At 40.3% G+C, this 17,119-nt stretch overlaps 1 protein-coding gene across 1 annotated transcript in view; it reads right to left on the minus strand.

Annotated features, from left to right (window-relative positions):
* Window positions 1-12,998: 12,998 nt before the first annotated feature.
* LOC147901581 (KH domain-containing protein At3g08620-like) overlaps window positions 12,999-17,119 on the minus strand; it is a 37,107-nt gene continuing 32,986 nt past the window's right edge. Inside the window, exon 9 of the transcript XR_015540987.1 lies at window positions 12,999-13,538. The gene's annotated coding sequence lies outside the window, so the exon portion shown is untranslated. The remainder of the gene's footprint in view (window positions 13,539-17,119) is intronic.

Below are 17,119 nucleotides of genomic sequence, written 5' to 3' on the forward strand. Positions count from 1 at the left end.
GAGACACTTTCGGATAATCACAAGAATACATCATATGTTTAGGTGCAAGTCCATAGCAGAGTTGATTAGCATGCTACACATCACTCCACGGATGTTACTTTTGAGAATTCCTCTATATTGTTCCTATTTGAAGAACATAGATAAGATGTGTTTGGACTTTGCAATGGAGCCATGTAACTTAAATCTTGGGCTTGCAGTGGATGGTGTGAATCATGTTATGCTTGACATCATGGTTAACATGGCCCGTAGATTTGGTGAATCACAACATCCCACCATGGCTCACAATAAAGAAGGGACACCTCATACTTGCCCTCCTTATGCCATGGAAGTACAAGTAAAATAATATGGAGGTGTACATGGCACCATTGATACAGGAGCTCTAGACCCTATGGAAGGGCATATGTATGTTTAATATTTGTAGAGCTCTTAGGCACATCGAGGGCATTTTGATTGGGGAAATTTTGATGTGGAACATGCATGATTTTCCCAAATATGGGAAGTCCCTAGGTACATGCTTGTATTAAGTGTAGGTGCTTTGTGGTTGTTTATGAAGTTCATACTCGATACCTTCCGCATGACCATCCTACACATGAAGGGACCTAAACCACCTAAAAGTTTGTATGCCATATTTCAATGTGATTCTGGTATGCCATATCAACAACAACTTAGTGATACCTTAAGAAGTATAGTGTTAATATCTCAACAAGTTTGCTAAGAAAGAAATCCATGCTTTAGTTATGGTTGGGACCCTTTGATTGTTGGTATTTTCTTGCCATATTTGGAAGGTTAATTGTAAGATAACAATAAGAGAGTATAGACACTCAGCTATATTGAATCAATTTTGTAAGAAGCTAGAGGAACCATGTACATGGCTCACAATGCATGCATCTAACAGAATGAGGGATCAACATCACAATATCCTTAGAGGTAAAATAAAGATTTAAAGATGGGCAATTCAAGAAACAATATGCAAGAGAACCAACAAGGCTAGAGAATTATGCACCTAAGAATAAGGCCACTAATTGCCTTAAAACAATTGTGAATGGAATACTTGCTCATCAATGCTAGGTAATGGACTTTAGACTATCACAAGACATGGATTTCATGGTTCTAATCTATCTCTATCTTATAACAAGAGCTCTATGAGAGCATCGATTGGTTTGATAAAATAAATTTGAGCTTTTAATTCTATGTCCCAATATGGTGCCTTTAGGACAGGGTTGTGATCAATCTCCACTTGAGGGTTTTGAATGCTTGTTCATATTCATCTATCCAGATGAAGTTGACTAGGAACTTATATAGGGGCATTGAAATCATGGCATACCTAAGTATGAACCTTCTATAGTATCCGGCATGTCCCATGAAGACTTGGACATCCTTTGCATTTAGTCGGGGTGAAGTTGCATGATGATCTTTATTTTGTCCATGTCATTTGTTGCAGTCACATATCAAGAGACTATGTGTCCCAAGACTACTCCATGTGTGACCAAGAATTGGCATTTGAGAGGATTCAAAGAGATTCCATACTCCCTACATTTTTTCAGTACTTCTTCAAGGCATTTCAAGTGATCCTTCTTTCCTAAATGTATGCACAAGTCATCAAGGAAGACTTGTAGGAATTTGTTCAAAAATGCATATTGAGATTCACGCATATTGTGAGCTTCTAGTTTTTCTCACAATTGATGACACCCAATTGGTATGCTCGATCTCATAAATGAAACCGGCATCCAATAACTTTTCTAGTTCTTCATAGACATGGGTGCCATACTTGGGATTTGTCCTGTAGGGGTCCACATAACTTAGATTTGGATTCTTCCCTAATTGTTATGGTATGTACTGCAACTTCACGGGGAATCCCTTTCATTTCCTTATAGGACCAAACCATGCAATCTCTATGTTCCATCAGCAATGCTTTTTCTTTTTTAGATTTAGTTGTTCGCCGATGTATATAGACTTTTCTTCTTCTCCATCTAAGGCAAGATTCTATTTTCTTGTATTGGTTGGTCCCTCATACACTACGGTATCCTCAATATTCTCTATTTCTATGAGCTCTAATTCCCTAATTGGCCCGGGCATTGCTATTGTTGCTTCTCCCCTCGTGTAGTTTTTCAAGTAATCAAGAACTTGCCTTAGGCCATCATGGCACTTTGAGGTGCTTGCTTGGCTCTGCTAGCTCCACTAGATGTTGTGGAAGATGTTTGTCCCAATTCAGCTGTGTGCACTTGCTCTTTTTTTGTGTGAGTATTCACCATTTCACTCTTCATTCTCACATAGGGTTTGAACTTGCAAAGTTTTTTACTTTATGACACTAGTGATGGATTTTCCATAGGAGTCTCACTCCCAAGGAGGGTTCTTCAGCCATACATGCACCTTCAAGTCCTTTAGGATCCCATTCAAAATTTGGGGACTCGAGTGCTTTGTGGGGTTTGTTAAATACAATTCCATGACTCTGGTCTACATTCTTTCGAATTCATTAAAGCGCTCTACCTTGGCTTTTTGGCATTGCAAGTCCTTCTTTTTCCTTGACCTATTGCTATTAGCTAGTGTTGAAGGGTCTATCTTGGGGTATTCTACGGCCATGAGTGCCTATAGGATTTCCAAGTCATTGTTAAAAACTTTACCTTCCAATGTGGCATTATCGGCTTCTGTTCTAAGTCCCAATCAAAGTCTACACTGTAACCTTCAATTAAGGCCTCTTTAGGATCACTGTCCCACTCGACACTTGCCATGAAGAATAGCACTTCTTATTTGTCATCCTAGATTGGTGCTTCTAGTTGGATCATTTGTGCATCCACATCTGGCAACATTGGATATGTTGTTTTACAAGTATCTATTGTGGCCAATACATGTATGCAATTGTCGATGTCACTTTGTATATCTCCTTCTATGGGTTCAATACATTTGTAGGTAAAGGGGATGCATGACTGGTGGCTATAGTGGAGGAAGTGTCCTGAATTATTTTGGGAATAGTGGGTTTGATTTCCCATGTTCCCAAATTGATCTTGATAGCGGTTTCTCTATTTAGAATTGTGATTCGATCAGTGCCCCAATCATGGATTACCTAAGCTTCTAAGTATAATACCAATGGTGGTATGACTTGAGCTGGTAGTGGTCGTATGATTTTGAGTTAGTATTCAAGTAATACTTACAATACTAGTGGTAGTATGACTTAAGCTGAAACTATTATATTTATTGTTTCTTGCCAATCTCATACAAAGAAAAGGTTTGTACAAGCAGTATGTGTGCTACATTATACCATTTTTTGCTCATAGCACTTCATCTAATGTTTTTAGTTTGGATTCACAAGATTTCCAATGGGATTGGGCAATATACTATGGATGAGGAGTACATTTATGCATTCAAGATTGGCGGACATGCCATCTCTTAGAAGTTGGACCACGAGGGATTCCTTGTCAGTTGGATGGCAAATTGCACATCATATAAGTCTTCGATCCTCCTTGTCCTCAATCATATTCCTTTCCATTTTTAAATCAAAATTAAGCTATATATTCTAAACTATTACATGCAACATTCTTAGGAACACACCAGAGCGAGGATAGAGGAAAGGGACGAGATGCAACTGGTGGCATAGGCGAGGAAGGAGACAAGAACCGCTTAAGTGATAATGAAGAGGAGGATCATGGGGATAAGATTTAGCTTAGATATAGCTTCTATCTTTACCAATGATTTTGTACATAGACAACTTTAAATTGGCCATTTTGCCATTTTGTAGCTTTCTTTTAGCATGTATTCATATTTGTAGGTACCTTCTTTTGAAGGGAGCTTTTGTAACGCATGATGTGCGAGTTTATAGAATATTTTTGTAATGCAACCGAATACCTGGAACACTCCACATGAAACTTGAAATTTGATTTTGGTTTTCAACTAAAGTGGGGTAGAATTGATAATGAAAATGAGAGAGGGGGAGAGAGGAGTGCACACAATATAGCTACTTGTACACTAAGTTGTATTGAACATGAAGATATACATGTTAACCCCTTAGGGTTAGGGTTAGGGTTATGGTTTTTCCCTATGCCCTATGTAGATGGTGCAATTTACACCCTCCTCAACACCCCCTCTTAAATTGCACTAGGTAAGTAGAGGGTGCATGTACAAGACTTGTTTGTGGATTTCGTTCGGTGCATATGAAAGCATCCAAAACTGAAAAATAAAACTGAAAGAAATCATAGTAGTATGTGCGTATATGAGCACAATCACTATGTAGCGAAACCCTGTACTATTTACATCTTATAATCCTATATACAACGTGGATTTCCCCCTCTTAAGTTGTGGGGTATCCTTCACCTTTGGGAATAAAACCTAGAAGATAGGACAAAAGGGAGAGGAAGGAAATATACAGAAAGTAAAGTCCACGTGGATCGAAGACTGTGGTCGACCGAAAGATGATTGCGTGAGGTATGCTACAGTCAAAGTATGATCTCTATCAAATGATGTGGGGTCAAAGAAGACTGCATAGTCGATGTGGTGGATAGAGTGATCCAAGGGCTTAAAATCTAGGGCCAAAGGTGTAGGTATGATACTCTACTCTGCTAATGAAGAGGCCTATACAAATGACAAGGTATGGCAACCTGTCAAACTTGTACGCTCAATTGTCATGAGCTGAAGGTCGTCTGATGTGTGCATGGCTAAACATCCATCGGCATAGGATGTAGCATCTATCATAGGCTCATTAAGAAGGAGCTGATAGTATAAAGGCCTAGAATCCTAAAATACAATTGAGAATGCATAAGATGTCCCTAAGGCATATGAGGTTCCGAATGTTGATATAGGGACCAATTTGAAGTTGTGGATCCAACCACTGATCTGCATCAAGTATGGACTATATACGATAGCCATAAGTACATGACGAAACACTGAGTCTCCTCAGGTTGCGCTATGGCTAAACTTGATAATGCCCACTGCACTAGGGTAGGACCACGCTGATGCATAGGTATCATCATGCTGAGGAATGATCTACTGATCAGAGGTGGTAATGATGATAACTAGATCCAAGGGTGGTGCAATGCGGCATGATTGAGCCGATGCTAAAATGTCCTAAAGACTGATCTATTTATCTGTATTGCTTGTGGAAACTGTGTCCAAGGTATGCTCTATGTCAGGGGGGGTGAAAGCATAATGATGGACGCTGAAATGGAATCACCTGAAGAGCTGACTGCGATGTGGCATAAATATTTGCATGCGGCTAGAGATGTGAGTGCCTCATACATGAGGACTTACCTACTAAATAACTTATACATTTCACACACATATACATATACGTAGAAAAATACATGTGTGTAAAGATTCTTTCTCTCTCTCTCTCTCTCTCTCTCTCTCAAATATGGATTAACACTCATTGAACACAAATTTTACAGTAATCATATAGGTGACAATATAACAAGAGAGTCATCATTACTAACCATCGTGGCCCTAGGGATTAAGTTTTTATTTTGTATCTTATTACATGTGATTAATTGGGTCTACCACATCAAGGGGGGTTCTTTTTACATTCTAGGCACATACAAATCAAGGGCGAGAGTGTCAAGGACTTTCATGCTTATTTGGGAGATAGAGACATTATCTAGTAGTGCACTATCACACCTCAGTAGAACGGTGCTGAGAGCTAAAATAAATCTTTCATAGAGATGGCAAGATGCATGTTGAGATTGCCTAATAGGTTTTGGTTGGAGGCTATCATTGTGAAGCATATGTAACAACATTATGGACAGTAACTCTGTTTGTAGCTTGGTATGGCAAAAAGCCTTCAATCAAGTGCAGTTCCAAGTGTTTGGATGCTTGGCATGTGAATTGGTACTAGAGTAGCAGAGAACCAAACTTGATGACAAAGCTACAAAATGCACCCAAAATGCATTTTTGTGGGTTGTAGTTCCAAAAGCAAAAGGTATAGACTCTACTGTCCGACCAGTGGGTGGATTATAGTAAGTAGAGATGTGTTTGCGAAGACACTACTATGTGAAAGCCTTTTCCAAAAGTTATTTCCTGACGCTTTGCGGGCATCACAACTAGCATGACTGACACTTAGCTGTTGAGGGTGGAAAGGGTAAATAAGGCACATGGCATGAAGGGGGAAAGAAACGAGGGGGGGGAGGGGGGTTGGGGAGGTAGGTTTTGGGTAAAAAAGGTTAGAATAAGGCAATTAAATGAATATATTCAATTAAATGAAGGAACTAAAGGCGAGTATAAGCAATTAATTAAATGATAAATTAATTATACAAGGTGAAAAGGGATGGGTTAATAGCACACAAGCGGGAATTTTTTTAAGGCTTTGTTAAAGAGTACGACTTACAAAAAAAAGAGAGAAATGACAGTTTCTCATGGTAAGTTTGAGAAAAGGGAAGTGTGTATAAATGAATGGCTCTGTGTGTGTGTGTGTGTGTGTGTGTGTGTGTGTGTGTGGTAGACATTAACAACACCCCTTTCCATAGTGAAGAGTAGACAAATTGGAGCAGGAAAGAGAAATGTTTAATAGATAAACTTTGCAATAAACATCCACAAAAAATGAAGTAGCATCAATTAAAGGATGAACAATTTTTTCTAAAAGAGGAAATGTGCGCACTAAAGCTTTGATAAGTCGATGGCAGCATCACTTTTATTGAAGAGGGGAGTCTGCCTACCTGCCACCATCCAACAAGAAAAACATGGTGAGAACTAGTTAAACCTTAGTTGGGAAGACAGGTGTCATAAACACCCCTCCCTTCTTATCGAAGTCACAATATAAATAAACCTTAAACCATTGACTTATAAAGCTAGTCGAAAAAATAAGTGCAAAATTGTAAGGAGTAATGGTGTGACTACTAGTGGTGTGAAGAAGTTATTATGTTAAGGGGGTGGTAAAGTGAGGGTGCAATGAAAAAATTGACATAAATTAAGATTAAATGGACAAATAGACAACTATGAAAATATAGAAAATAGGGGGAGAAAGGAAGTTTATTTGAAGAGACTATTAAGAAGAGACTAAAAAGGAAAATATTAGGGAGGGGGGGGAAAGGGATAAAAAATGAATGAAGAAGGGGTTAGACGTGTTTAAACAAGCCTTCAAATCATGCAAATCAATTTAAACAAAACTTAGAATCGTGGGAGATGGGGTGGTTAGAGCATTGGATTAGGTAGTGGAAGCTTTTAAGGGTATTTAAACTTTTTATGCTTTAGAATAATTAGAGTAATAGTATTGGAATAAGGAAAAGTATTAGGTAATAAGGAAGAGTATTGGAAGGGATAAAAAGAATACGGGAATGATGATAAAGTAAAAGGTGGGAGAGAAGAAGAAAACGAGAGTGGATAGTTTAAAAATAAAAAAATAAATATAAATAAGGAAATGGAGAATTTAGAGGGTAGAGGGATAGGAAAGGGTTAGACTTAGACAAGGGAGCGCTTCTTAAAAGAGTTTAAAGAAGATTTAGTAATGAGGAAATGAAAAGCCACTCAAATTTACAAAATCAAAAAAGGAAGGAAAATTTGCAAAAATGAATTACACAAAGGAAAAAAGGGAACCTGTGAGTCTGCTTTAAAGAAGGGCAAAACAAGTCGTCGGTGGCACGGCACAAAGAATGTGAGTGTAGGGAGGTTGGGAGTGCGTACAAATCAATATTGTGTGACAGGCTTGTAGAAGCAGTAGAGGTACTAGAGTCATAGAGCAACGAATAGAACGGGTGCAAAAGCCGATGGCGACGGCGTTAAATTCAAGGGAGATGCAGACAGTAGAGTAATGAGGGCGTGAAGGCAAAGGTGGCCAATATGATTTATAACAGGAGGGAGATAATTGTAATAAGCCAAGATGGAAGACCGGGTGAGAAAAGGGGTGAAATGAATTAGAAGGGAGAGGTCAAAGCGTGATGCAAGTGCAAGGCATACCTGGCTATCCATAGTAGTGAGCTAAGACAGGGGGTAGTAATCGACTACGCACACACGACATGACATAAGCAAGAGAAGTTGATCAAAGTTCGAGTCAGATACGAATAAAGAGTCAAAGGCCCATAAATAGCACACCGGCAAGGCACTGTGAAGTTTGCACCACCTGGGAGAAAGAGCTTGGAGACCCGTAGGACAGCATGACAACCGAGGCAACGAGACAACCGAGGGGTTGTGAGGGAGCTAGAGCAGGTGAGAGGAGGAGGTGGGAGGGAGAGGCTTAAATAGGTGAGGGGAGTGAGGTAGTTTAGAGAAGTTGAGGCTTGAAGAAACTAGATAGTCAGAGTGGGGGGGGTGGGGGGATTAAGGAGGGGGAAGAGTAAACGTTAGTCGAGTGAGGGGTTGGAGAGTATTAGTGGAGTTAGGGGGGAGAGTAAACGTTAGTCGAGTGAGGGGTTGGGAGGTGGAGAGCAATAGTTGAGTTAGGGGTTGGGGACAGAGGTGAAAGGTTAGTTAGGAAGTGGCTAGGGGTTAGATTGGGTTAGAAATGAGGGGAACTTAGGCGTTTTTATGAAGTGAGGAGAGAATAGGAGAGACAGAGAATTCTAGGAAAATAGGGAAAATAGGAGAAGGATAGGAACAAATAAGAAAAAATTAGGGGACGATATGAAAAAGGGAAACTTAGGAAAGAAAACAGGACAGCACCAAATAATAATAAAGGAGAAAAAAAAGGGAGGGGGGGTTGAAAGAGACTTAAGAAAATTTAGGAAAATTTTAAGAAAGATTAGAATTAATACTTAATAGTATTAGGTAATAAGCAAGAGTATTGGAAGGGATAAAAAGAATGAGGGAATGATGATAAAGTAAAAGGTGGGAGAGAAGAAGAAAACGAAGGTGGATAGTTTTTAAATTAAAAAAAAGGAAAGGGAGAATTTAGAGGGTAGAGGGATAGCAAAGGGTTAGACTTAGAGAAGGGAGCGTTTCTTAAAAGAGTTTAAAGGAGATTTAGTAATGAGAAAATAAAAAGCCACTCAAATTTACAAAATTAAAAAAGAAAGGAAATTTTGCAAAAATGAATTACATAAAGGAATAGTAGGGAAAGGGAACCTGTGAGTCTGCTTTGAAGAAGGGCAAAGCAAGTCGTTGGTGGCACGGCATAGAGAACGTGAGTGTAGGGAGGTTGGGAGTGTGTACAAATCAGTACAGTGTGACGGGCTTGTAGAAGCAGTAGAGGTACTAGAGTCACAGAGCAACCAGTAGAATGGGCGCAAAAGCCGACGGCGACGACATTAGATTCAAGGGAGATGCAAACAGTAGAGTAACGAGTGCATGAAGGCAAAGGTGGCCAATATGATTTATAGCAGGAGGGAGACAATTGTAATAAGCCAAGATGGAAGACCAAGTGAGAAAAGGGACGCAATGAATTAGAAGGGAGAGGTCAAAGCATGATGCGACTGCAAGGCGTACCTGGCTAGCCATAGCAATGAGTTAAGACAGGGGGTAGTAATCGACTGCACACACACAACGTGACACAAGCAAGAGAAGTTGAGTAGAGTTCGAGTCAGAGATGAATAAAGAGTCAAAGGCCCATAAAGAGCACGCGGGCGAGGCACTGTGAAGTTTGCATGGCCTCGGAGAAGAGCTTGGAGACCCATAGGACAGCGTGATAGTCGAGGCACAGACACAACCGGGGGGTTGTGAGGGAGGAGGAGCAGGTGAGAGGAGGAGGTGGGAGGGAGAGGCTTAAATAGGTGAGGGGAGTAAGGTAGTTTAGAGAAGTCGTGGGTTGAAGAAACTAGCGACGAGTCAAGGAGATTAGATAGTCGGAGTGGGGGGGGGGGGGGTGGGGGGGGGGGGGCATTAAGGAGGGGGAAGAGTAAACATTAGTCGAGTGAGGGGTTGGAGAGTATTAGTGAAAATAGGGGGGAGAGTAAACATTAGTCAAGTGAGAGGTTGGGAGGTGGAGAGTAATAGTTGAGTTAGGGCTTAGGAAGAGAGGTGAAAGGTTAGTTAGGAAGTGGCTAGGGATTAGATTGGGTTAGAAATGAGGGAAACTTAGGTCCTTTTACGAAGTGAGGAGGGAATAGGGGAGATAGAGAATTTTAGGAAAAAAAGGAAAAATAGGAGTGATAGGAACAAATAAGAAAAAATTAGGGGATGATATGAAAAAGGGAAACTTAGGAAAGAAAACAGGACAATACCAAATAATGATAAACGAGAAAAAAATGAGGGGGGAGTGAAAGAGAATTAAGAAAATTTAGGTAAAATTTAAGAAACATTAGAATTATTACTTAATAGTATTAGGTAATAAGGAAGAGTATTGGAAGGGATAAAAAGAATGCCGTAATGATGATAAAGTAAAAGGTGGGAGAGAAGAAGAAATCGAAGGTGGATAGTAAAAAAAGTTCAAGGAGAATTTAGAGGGTAGAGGGATAGGAAAGGGTTAGACTTAGAGAAGGGAGCGTTTCTTAAAAGAGTTTAAAGGAGATTTAGTAATGAGAAAATGAAAAGCCACTCAAATTTACAAAATTAAAAAAAGGAAGGAAAATTTGCAAAAATGAATTACAGAAAGGAATAGTAGAAAAAGGGAACCTGTGAGTCTACTTTGAAGAAGGGCAAAGCAAGTCGCTGGAGGCACGGCACAGAGAACGTGACTGTAGGGAGGTTGGGAGTCATAGAGCAACTAGTAGAACAGGCACAAAACTTTAGAGGATAGAGGGATAGGGAAGGGTGACTTAGAGAGAGAAGGGAGCGTTTCTTAAAAGAGTTTAAAGGAGATTTAGTGATGAGAAAATAAAAAGCCACTCAAACTTTCAAATTTAAAAAAGGAAAATCTAGTAGAAAAAGGGAACCTATGAGTCTACTTTGAAGAAGGGCAAAGCAAGTCAATGAGCACAAAGAACATGTGTAGGGAGGTTGGGAGTGTACGGATCACTACAGTGTAATGGGCTTGTAGAAGCAATAGAGGTACTAGAGTCACAGAGCAACCAGTAGAACGAGCGTAAAAGCCGATGGCGATGGCGTTAGATTCAAGGGAGATGCAGACAATAGAGTATCGAGGGCGTGAAGGCACAGGTGGCCCATATGATTTATAGCAGAAGGGAGATAATTGTAATAAGCCAAGATGGAAGACCAGGTGAGAAAAGGGGCGAAATGAATTAGAAGGGAGAGGTCAAAGCGTGATGGGAGTGCAAGGCGTACAAGTGGCTATCCATAGGAGTGAGCTAAGACAAGGGGTAGTAATTGACTGCACACACACAACGTGACACAAGCAAGGGAAGTTGAGCAGAGTTCAAGTCAAGACGTATAAAGAGTCAAAGGGCCATAAAGAGTACACGGGCGAGGCACTGTGAAGTTTGCATAGCCTCGCAGAAAGAGCTTGGAGATCCATAGGACAACGTGACAACCGAGGCAACGGGACAGCCGAGGGTTGTGAGGGAGCAAGAGCAGTTGAGAGGAGGAGGCGAGAGGGAGAGGCTTAAATAGGTGAGGGGAGTGAGGTAGTTTAGAGAAGTCGAGGGTTGAAGAAACTAGCGAGTCAGGGAGATTAGATAGTCGGAGTCGAGGGGGGGGGGATTAAGGAGGGGGAAGAGTAAACGTTAGTCGAGTGAGGGGTTGGGTGGTGGAGAGTAATAGTTGAGTAGGGGTTAGGGAGAGAGGTGAAAGGTTAGTTAGGAAGTGACTGGGGGTTAGATTGGGTTAGAAATAAAGGAAACTTAGGTGTTTTTATGAAGTGAAAGGAATAGGGGAGCCGGAGAATTATAGGAAAAATAGGGAAAATAGGAGAGGGATAGGAACAAATAGGAAAAAATTAGGGAATGATATGAAAAAGGGAAACTTAAGGAAAGAAAACAGGACAGTACCAAATAATAATGGAGGAGGAAAAAAAAAAGGGGGGGGGGGGGGGGGGGGGCTTGAAAGAGACTTAATAAAATTTAGGAAAATTTTAAGAAGGATTAGAATTAATACTTTAGTAGAGGCGTCACCAATTACACACTTCTATTAACATGCGATTGTCTTCAACAAACATGATGTAGCCTTCGAGGGTATGATACAACTACGGCCTAAAGCTACCGCATGACATGGATGGCAATCATTGGCTATTGCATAATAGAATTATACACACAACACTAAGTGCTATGCTTGTACTTTCCAAAAAGTTTAACCATCTCCTCATATACTTGCAACAATCCTAGCATGGGTACTTCATAGAACATTTTACCTACATATTACAAAGCACAAAAATATAGGCTAGGAAGGGGACATTGTTCAAAGCACCAACCTTCACAATCACTATTTGCAAAGTAGGGGGCTCTCTCTCGAGAATCTGTGTGTGTAGAATAAGTACACGTGACTAAAATGTACCCTTTCACACTTCTTAAGTCATGGTTTAGTATCTGAAAGTTTCCAAGACTCTTTTGAAAAAGTCTCATCACATACAATTGCTATACAATGGATGGTCTATTCCATGTGATCATTTGATAGCTTGAGCACACTCGCTTCGCATCTAATACGGATGTTGCAATGAGGCAACGAGGCCGAATCAAGGTTGCACAAACACACACGGGTCTAGTAATGAAAGAAACTTTCCACAGATTCCACAAAGTCATCACCATTAATCATAATGATTTTCAATGATCTTCACTCACATTTCACAATTTCATATAATAAAAATACACTAGAGAAACGTTTACTCTTGAGGATACATTCCAATCTTCACCCAATGACGAGTACCTTGCCTTTTTTCATATTCAAGACCACTTTCTACTTCACGTAGGCCAATGCTGTCATCATAATCATGGGTGAACTCATGCTCCTAAAAGCGACCACAACATCCAAGTTTCTTAGTCTCTATTACAGCAAAAGCTAATTAATTTGAAACATACTCAATGGACTTTAGGAAGCCTGTAAATAAAAACCAAAGTGAATTCAATAGTTTCACTAACGAGTATAAAATATTGTATGCAAAGTCAGTCATTTGATAAATATATTTGCTTCGAGCATTGGCGCAATCGCACAATTTAATGAGAAGGCGGAACAAAATTTTCAAATACTTTAAAATCATTTTCCGTTTGAGAAATAATGTGACACTAACTTTGTGGTTTGTGGGACTGCTTAACAACAATGCTATACAACTGAGAGTATAAGTTAGCATGCCTTCTGAAAGGTCTCATGCAAACCTCATAGAGTGCAATAATCCACAAGTGACCAAACACTTGGAAGAATTCACACTTGGGGTTTCGTGTTAGAAAGCCTAAACCCGAAATGTGCTTAAAAGCCTTATTCCCATTTTCCGAAGTTCCTCTGTATTACCTTTCAAGAACTAGGAATCTAGGATTATAGGACATTTGAAGGGTTCCCAAGGCAGACACAAAGGAATTATGACAACCCAGTCACATTCTCTATTACAATCATCTTCTGAAACAGACACCCACCAAATCACAAACACTTCTTAATTTTCAACATCCCTTAGAATACATGTATGTCTTTGTTGCCTTCAAAGTGATAATTTATTCTCTATAACATAAATATTAACCACGAAGGTGACCACACCAGCAAAATAAACCTTGTAACTCAAATTTCCAGAAGGTAAAATTGAAATCCAGTCCAAATGTAGCAATTTGGAGGCAGACTAATCTGAGCAGCGGTCATAAATCATAGCAGCCTACCTACATACATGCCATGGAATAATGTCATTTGTACGGTAATCAATATAATAATTTCACCAAACTATGAGTCCTAACAGTGCAACCACCAACCAAGTGATTATTGCCTGTAAGAGCACATATATTAAAATAATATATCTGGATGATCTAGGAACATGCCCAAGCTCATCCCACAGCATAGTGCAGTTTCAACCACATGATAGTCACTCATAGGGTTGAAAATCATGACTATGACATTCCCCCTAGTGTCATCAACGCTCGACAGTGGGTGTAGACCATAGTATAAATATATGCTCTTACACATACAAATACACACACCCACACATACTTGAGCATCCATTTATACAAAGTCTTCCCACAGAGATTCTCTCGGCACTCCAGAGGTGAACGGCAGACTCAACCATGACGATGGTTAGCACTAAAGGAGAAGGCTACTAAAAAAGTAGTCCAAAATATCTTCATTCAAGCTACATGCTTGTGAAGACTGAACGATTTCATTTTAGTCTCCCCCAGATGAGCATCTAAATCTAGATGATAGGGCAACGCACCACTTAAGATAGAAAAAATTATCTTTTGAGTGTGAGCAAAAGAAGAGGAAATAACTTTCGTAAATTACTAGAATATTTGACGATTTTTAGGGAAAGTTTCCTCATCGACTCCTTGATTTACCACTTTACCAGTGTTCACAGAGAAGTTTTACGTTGTAAATAGAGAAACCTACAACTTTCCACCACCTACATTTTTCCTAAAACTTTCCAAGTTTTTAAGGCCAAAATATAACTTTAACATGACAGGTTTCACGAAATCTTGAAATGGAAAAAATAAAACTATCCACTCGACTTGAAAATTTGCAGTTTCATTCTACATAGTTTGCAGGTTTTATATGAACACGGCTCTTCACCTCTACACTCTACGTCTATTACTTCAAAGATTAACATTTACCCATCATAGTCAAGAACTTTACCTTGAACTCTTAAAAAAAGCACGTTCTGCTCCTTAAGATAATGACTTGTATCAAAATTTTCACTTCAAGTTAAGCCAATCACTTATTTTTAGGAGCTCTAGCCATATTTTTGGCATTCTTAGCTTCATTTTGTCGGAAACTCAGCCCCAATTCTATTGTACCTAGTTCTTGCTACTGATGTCTCTCTTAAAATATGCGTTTCTTGTGCACATTATCTGGGTTGCATATCTGCAATGTCTTCATACATTCTGAATCAGAGAGCACCATTTAATGATGTAAACCTCTCAGATGTATGCCCACAGTAGCAAACTCTAGTAAACCTAGTCTAGTGACAGATGCAAGAGACTATCTGCCAGTAGGACCTACTTATATACACAAACAGTAACGATTTCTAGTTGACCCCAATGTTGTGGAAGATATACGCACTGTCTTCTTTTCAAAAGCTATGACTAAATGTTGTTGTAAGTGCGGCAAGATTGGAACCAATCTCCTCTGGAAAGAGCCAAGGCTGTCCCATAAACTTTACTTATCCATATTCCTCAAGGTTAAGAGATGCCCCATTACTTTCCCCTGAAATTTGTTTTTGACCTCAACAAGCTGTCATCTATTTTGTAGCGAGTGTTTCTTGGAAACAATCAGAAGCTAGTCAATCCTCAGATCCTTTGTTCTCTGCTAACTCTTGAGAACCATACAATTTATTAACCTTTCTTCTCTGCGGGCTGTTGAGAACCATAAAACACTATCAACATCCCTTGTCTTCTCTGCAGTCTGTTAAGAAATATAAAACTTATTAGCCAATTTTATGCCGTTAGGCCAACATGATATTGCATTGTGATTTGTGACAGTCCAACAAAATCATCGAAAGTGCTCACTAAATTCCGATCTGCATCTTGTCAAAAGCTAAGTCTCTATCCCACGCCTCTTTATGCACACCATTTTGTCTCCCCTCTATACTTAGTTCCTTTTCTCTGATTTGCACAGGGCTAAGGGCTGCTAGGGCTGAGAGAATAGTAGAGAGTGGAATGAGGGCTGAGAGGGTAGGAGAGAGTGGAGTAAGCGCTGAGAGAGAATAATAGAGTGGAGTGAGGGTTGAGAGCACAGAATAGGCCAAGTTCGGAAAGTTTTACCGGGTGCCAGATGCCAAATGCCATAGACAGCATGGGAACTGGGGAACGTGTTTCCTAGCGTTTTGGACCTGGTCCAGTTTTTCCAAGAACATGGAACATATTTTGGGATTTCTTGCTTTGAAGGGGGAATGGTGTGTTGAGATATGGTGCCATGAGCACATAGATTAAAGGCTAAGGTATGGTATAGGAAAGAATCAAAGTAGCCACCCAAGGATGTGGACTACATGATGTGGAGATGTAAATCAAGGATATCCACAAGAAGAGAGGTGGATCAGAGGATCGCACAAGTGTTGACTATTTTAAGGGCACTTTCTATATAAGAGGCCTAGCATGTATTGTTGAGTAGAGAGAAATGCACACTCACTCAAGATTATGTTTATGAGTCCAAGCTAATCTATCTTGGAACCTAATTGACTTGAGGCTCATGTCATGAGCAATCATGTTTCCACACAGGTTCCATCCACCTTATAGTGCTCCATAGATCCTGAGGTTCAGATGTTTTCTCATGGTATCAGAGCATGACTAAGCCTTCCGCTAAGGCACCATTCCTTGTAAAAGAGACTGAGTGATTGCAAGGTTCTCTTGAGTGTTCTCCATTAGTTTGCTTCTAATAAGAGACCACCTTCCATTTCTTTGAAAGAGTTTCTATCCATATTTCTGTTCATTGCTTGAGTGCTTATGATAATTTCAAGTGATAAAGAGAGATTTCATTCTTGTAAGCAAGAGATTGTATCGAAATTCTTCTTGTGGAAGAATTCTTGTTCCTTCCATTCCTTGTACTCTTGAAAGAGAAAGATAGGGAGAGTTCCCTGCGATTGAGATTTGGAAGAGGAAATCTTGTCTTTAAGAGAAAAAGAGAGCTCTTGATGGAAAGAAAAGCTAGGGAGTAAGAGTCTTCTTTCTGAGAGTTTGAGGACTCGAGAGGAACAAACATAAGGACTCGACAAAGTTGCAAGCAATTTGCCCTCCAAGAAACCATAGAAGGCCTCAACAACGATGTCCATAGCCTCTCTACCACAAAGAAACCTCCAAGGCCATCGCTTCAGTTGTCAACACTTGATAGCCTACGCACCTCTCCAACGAGCCAACAATCCACTGCTGCCAAAGCAAAAGGCGCAACAGCCCAGTGTCAAAATTGCTCCAAATGCCTCATGGACGGACACCTACGACGCCTCCTCCACAATGTGGCTCTCCTCGCAATGCACACGAGCTCTAGATCCCGCCTCACGATCGCCTCAGAGCATCATCAGTAGGCCCATCCTCACAACCAACAGGCTTCTCCATAGTCGACAGCAGCCTCCTACGCAGCCAAATCTTCCATTGAGTCTCCAAACGAGCCCAAAGCTCTGCCAATGCTCCAGCCCGACTCCAACCTCCTGACGCTTCCTAAAGACACCTCTGACGCCTGCGCTCCAAAGCTCCATCTACATACGCCCAAGGACCAACAACACACGCCAACGCAGCCAGCTCCCTGCAAATACCTATTTTGTTTC

This window comes from Dipteris shenzhenensis, chromosome 5, assembly GCF_047967505.1.
Source record: "Dipteris shenzhenensis isolate YYH24624 ecotype China chromosome 5, Dip_SZ_1.0, whole genome shotgun sequence".
Taxonomy (NCBI): Eukaryota; Viridiplantae; Streptophyta; class Polypodiopsida; order Gleicheniales; family Dipteridaceae; genus Dipteris; species Dipteris shenzhenensis.